Below are 5,889 nucleotides of genomic sequence, written 5' to 3'. Positions count from 1 at the left end.
AAAAGTAGCCTTAGCTTGAGAGTGTATGTCATCATTGGGTACACAAGCAACCCATGTTGGTGACAACTCTACATCTTTTTATAGAATTCAAAAGATTAATCAGCTACTCTAAAATCCCATTTAAAAGTAGACACGTATAAGATGTTGAACCGGAGGGAGAGAACGCAGGTAGAGGAGAAGAGAGAGAGAGGACACTAGCATATGCAATCCCCAAAGTGTATAGACTCTACACATTGAGTGTACATATATAGTGGAAACTGCTAGCTATATTTAGTATAGAAATTGGTATATATAGCTCCAACACTCCCATTCAAATAGGAGTCCCTATCTATGGATGAAAAAACCCTTGAGGGTGCAAGAGAAAAACCCACAGCACCATATACATGCACTGTTATATTAACAATTATCAATATTTACAAAATTCATTTTTTAAGAGCTACATCACTCCATAATATACAATGTGTGCTTTCAAGCATTTTTGAAAGTTTAATAAACCTATGTATACAATTGATGCAAATTCTTCAAGATCTTTGAGCAAGCTTCAATATCTTTGAGCCCCTGTACACAACTGAAACAACATCAACTGAAAAAACATATCGATAAGTGAAGGTTAGAAATAACCACATCACTAGTTAGTAGATAATGGCCAAGAAGTTGATGCCTGTGCATGCAGTACGTATGACCAGCTCAAGAAGACGTTGAGCGGAAAGTGTGAGAGGAGTAACTTGCGGATGCCGTCATCGGACCGACGTAGCTGGGGCCGGGAGGGAGGCGGTTGAATATCGAGCAGGCTACTGTTCTCCAACCATTCCACGACAGTGGCTGCATTTGGCCTGGCCACGGGGTCCTCCTGAATGCACCACAGGGCAGCGTAATATAGAAGCTTTTGCGCTTGCTGCTCGTCGAAGCCCCAAATGCGCAAGCGCTCATCCACCACGTCCATTAGAGCCCCTTGCTCCAATTTGTGAGACGCATAGCTCGGTAAATGCCATCTCAATCCTGCATCGACAGCACCTACTTGCCCAGACTCATGGTCTCTGATCATCGAGCTTTCGCTCGTGGAGTGCAGTAACGGATCCATATTGAACAGCTTTCTTCCTGCGACAATCTCCAGCATCGACACCATCCCCAAGCTGTATATATCAACCTTCTTGCTCACTGTCCCATGGGAAAGCCACTCAGGAGCTATATACCCTGGTGTTCCTCTCACCCCCGTCACCGCATATGACATATCCCTCTGCATCAACTTTGACATCCCAAAGTCAGAAATCTTGACTACAAATGCATGATCCAGTAGGATATTTTGGGGCTTGATATCAAAGTGCAAGATGGCTAGTTCGCACTCCTCATGCAGGTAATGTAGGCCCCGTGCTACCCCGAGTGCTATGCTGTACCGTGCATGCCAGTCCAGCAGACTATCGTCCTTCGTCCCATGAAAGAGCCAGCGGTCCAGTGATCCTCTTTCCAAATACTCATACACTAGAATCCGATGGGAAATCTGCCAGCAAAAGCCAATGAGACGGACTATATTTTGATGGCCTGTGCGGCCTACACTGGCTACTTCGGCTAAAAAATCTCTAGACTGCAGTTTTCCTTGCAGCTGAAAAACCTTCACTGCCACTCTTCTGCCATTCAGAAGTGTGCCAGCGTATACAGATCCACATCCCCCAGCGCCGAGAAGCTCGCTGAAGCCCTTTGTTGCTGCACGAAGATCCTTGTATGAGAACCTAGTGTGCATAAGAGGCAGTATGTCCCGAAGCTCCTCGTCTTCCCTCGCTTGTTGCAGACGACTGTTTCTCCTTTTCCTGAATAAGTACGCGCCTATTCCAAAAAAGAGGCAGACCATTATAGCAGAGGGTATAATTCCAGTCAGTGTGATCATAGGAAATTATGGTGACCCTGACTCATGATCAGTAGTAATGGCTATGTTTAGGTATGTGACATAATCTCCTGCATAAATATTGTGCTTCACAATGAAGCTGTCATCATCTCTAACATGCAATACATCACCTGGTGCCATAGTGTAGTTCCACAATGATATATTAGCGTCTCTAGCAGCTATGAAGCTGATGCTATGCGTGATGAGAAAGCAAGAGGAGGCGCTTATCTGATACGAGAGACCGTAACAGGAGCAATCCTGGAGACAGGCCTGTTTACAAGCGTCCTCATTCACGGCATATCCAATATTTGTGGTGTCGAAGGCTGTGGAGTTGACGTTCCATGCGGTCAAGCTGAAGACGCTTGCCAGGGATCGCAATTCAACAAAAGTAGTAGTATTGATGTGAGCACTAGTACTAGAGCTATTGGCGCTGCACAAAGGTAGCTGGCTGGTGGGGAGATACTGGCATCCTTGTTTGAGGTCTGTTTGATTTTTGGGCTCAAAATACGAAAGGTGGGGGCATGAGCAACTGCTTGGGGCTCTAGGAGTGCACACACCAAGCGGTCCACAAGCCAACGGAACATCACAGTCTGTCCCAGCTACATCCTGCATGATGTTTGCAACACTTAGATCAACCGTTGATGGCAATCCGGAACCAATCAAAGTTCCATTGATTGCTTCGAAACGATACGGGTATATATCCGGAGAGGTGAGCGCATTTCGGGCAATGACACGCGAAGAATTAGAGACAGCATATAGGTAAAGCCTACCATCAGTTTCCAGTCGAACGAAGCTCCACACGAGATCCACGTCCACCTCTAATATTTTTAGAGACCGATCAATATCCTGGAAAATAAATGGGAGAGCTGCATGATCCTGGAAAATAAATGGGAGAGCTGCATGATCCTGGCTGCAAGAGAAAAAGAACTGCGCCAGCAGGCACAGTATTAGTGTAAGCAGCTGGTGAGTAATTGCTGGATATATTGATGCTGCTGCCGCATGGAGCTGACGAAATCAATTGATTCAAGGTGGGCTCAGCTCCTGCGCGCCCTGGACTAAACTGCAGCTGGGAGTGATTACTCCTGAAGAGAGGGAAGATCCAGTAGGGAACTGGAGGCTGCAATCCCAAGCTATTGAGAAAGACAACCAGACCCCCTTCTTCCATCCTGGCAGAGTAAGCAGAATTATTGCTTGTAAGCTCCATGCCCACCATCAGCCTTTGCCCCTCCAACAGGATGTCTGTCGTGACTGGGCTTTGCCGGAACACCACGTCCTTAATGTGAACTTGAGTGATATATATAGAAGATAGAGTGAGAGAGGAGAGAAGGAGAGAGTAGACAGAGAGATGGAGGTAGAGAAGAGAGAGAGGTGTGAGAGAGAAGGGAAGGGGGAGCTGACACCAAGCAGAGAGGGAAATTCGAATTCAAATTGCATACAACAACCACTTGGGAACAATACAAGGGGAGTTCCTTTTATAGGCTTGGATAAGCAATCTAGCCGTTGTAGGGATGAGGTATCTGTGGTAAGGTTTGAACTCCAGCTTAGGTGTAAAGTGTATTGCACTTTCCACATCCCCCCTCAAACCGAAATCATAACAGAAAGCATAGAGCATTTGTGAGGAGATCCCCCCTCAAATGCGAATACAAAATAAATCCATGCTGAAATACAATGAGTGTTGGTGAAGATGAAGCTAGGGAGCTTCCAAACCGGCTCTTGCTGAGCAAAGAAGGTGTTTTTTCAGGAGGAACTGCCTTGGTAAGGAAATCGGCAACATTCTCTGTGGTAGAGATGTATTTGAGGTGGATGAAGTTGTATTCTACTAGCTCCTTGATGAAGCGATATGCGAGCTTGATGTGTTTTGTGCGCTCGGTAAGCTGATGGACTCTTCGCCATTGCAATTGCTGATTGATTGTCGCAATGTAGAATGATTGGCGGAGTGGCACATGGAATCGGCAATTCTTCTAGGAGTTGGTGAAGCCACAATGCTTCACGAGCAGCAAGGGATGCTGCTATATACTCTGCCTCGGCAGATGATAGAGCAAGTGAAGTCTGGCGCTTGCTTCGCCAAGAAATAGCACCTCCTGCAAGAAGAAATACATGCCCAGAGATGCTATGCATAGTTGGGTCTTGGCCAGCCCAGTCGGCATCAACAAAACCTTTGATTTGCAGTGGTGATGAGTGGTGCTGACTATAATATGTGAGAGAATGATGGCGAGTGTGGTGTAAGTAGCGCAGTGATCTTTTGGCAGCGAGACCATGGCATTTGTGAGGTGCCTTCATATGGCGAGATAATACATGACCTGTAAAGCTAATGTCAAGTCTTGTGCATGATATGAGATACCTTTGCTGACCGATTAAGCGAGCGTAGGGAAAGCTTGACATAGAATAAGTATCATCATCAGATGGTGGCATAGAAGTGAATAATTTATGCTTGACAAGGAGTGGTGTAGAGAGTTGTGCATTTGAAGAGAGAAGACCATACTCACCCAATATGTCTTCAATGTATTTCCGCTGAGAAAGCTTGATGAATCTGCCATTTGGATCCACCTCTATGCCCAAGAAGTAAGTCATAGGGCCGTTGTCATGGACTGGAAATTCCTCTTTGAACATTTCCACAACATGTGAGACATATGTCTCATCACTAGCAATGATAGGAATATCATCGACATAGACACCAATGATTGCCCATCCATGAAAGAGAGTGTGATAGAACAAGTTTGGGTCAGAAGTGCATTGAACCCATCCCCATTTGATAAGAAAAGCATGCAAGCGCTTGAACCATTGTCGTGCAGACTGTTTGAGACCGTATATAGGCTTATGTAGCTTGCATACATAGATAGTGGGATCATCAAAATAGAAGTAGGGCGGTTGAGCCATATAAATGACTTCATCTAGCCATCCATGTAAAAATGCAGTGTGAATGTCAATGTGGTGAAGAGGAATGTCAAAGAAAGTGGCTAATGCAACAAGTATGCGAAATGAGGTGATACCCATGACAGGAGAGTAAGTGTCAGTGAAATCTGTACCATGTTGTTGCGTATAGCCCTTCGCGACAAGCCTTGCTTTGTAGCGTTCGACAGAACCATTGGGGCGATGCTTCTTCTTGAGAATCCATCGGCAACCGATGATATTGGCGTCGTCGGGCCTAGGTGTGATAGTCCAAGTTTGAGCTTCTTCATGTGCTTGAAGCTCTTCCTTCATGGCTTCAATCCATTGATCGCCTTCGGGAGAGGCAATGGCGTCTTCGACTGAGAGTGTATTCTCTTCGAGCGGGTCGGGGATGTTGATGGAGAGGTCTTCTTCTTCTTGAAGCAAGAATGCGGCGAATGATGTTGCTTCGTAGATGGCTTCCAGAGAGCGGTGTCGAGGGCAAAGGGGAGGTGAGATCCCTTCATCATCCATTGGGGCTGATCCGGAGGGTTGATTAGAGTGTTGATTAGATTCCTTGAGAGCTGAGGATGAAGAGGAAATGGTGATGGGATTGATGGTGTTTCTACGAGTAGTAGAAGTAGGCGGGGTGGAGAAGGAGGATGATACGATTATAGGAGTGTGTGCCATGCTGAGAGGCGAGGAAGGAGAAGCTAAGGGGCTGAATTGAGAGCTGTTTGGGGTCGTTTTTGATTGATGTAAGGGGCTGATGTTGCTTGGAGCAGGAGTTGGTGCTATGGAGCTTGAGAGTTGGAGCTTATGAGGAGAGGAATAGCTTGAGACAGATGGCTGAAAATGTGTGTGTGTGTGGCCCTCTTGTAGTGTGTTTGAGAGAGGAAGAGAGTGTGTGTGCATGCCATGGATTGGGATAAGTGGATTAGAACGATGGGAAGCTGAAGCTAAGGGTAGCGCTACAGGTTGCGCCAGCTTAATTGTGTTGGCAGATTTTGTTTTTAAGCCTGTGAGCTTTTGATGTTGAATTAATGCGGTCAAGGGTTTGTTCACACCATTGTTCATTGATATGGTAAGTGTAGTAGCTGTAGGGTACTTACCGGGCATTGTAAATGGGGTAGGTAAAAGGG

General features: G+C 46.0%; 1 pseudogene; it reads right to left on the bottom strand.

The window, feature by feature from the left end:
* Positions 1–628: 628 nt before the first annotated feature.
* LOC147463294 (G-type lectin S-receptor-like serine/threonine-protein kinase SD2-5) lies at positions 629–3,083 on the bottom strand (annotated as a pseudogene).
* Positions 3,084–5,889: the final 2,806 nt, after the last annotated feature.

This window comes from Adiantum capillus-veneris, chromosome 2 (assembly GCF_014529385.1).
Source record: "Adiantum capillus-veneris isolate H3 chromosome 2, ASM1452938v2, whole genome shotgun sequence".
Taxonomy (NCBI): domain Eukaryota; kingdom Viridiplantae; phylum Streptophyta; class Polypodiopsida; order Polypodiales; family Pteridaceae; genus Adiantum; species Adiantum capillus-veneris.
Note: the sequence above shows the minus strand (reverse complement) of the source record. Positions and strands in the feature narration are given on the sequence as shown.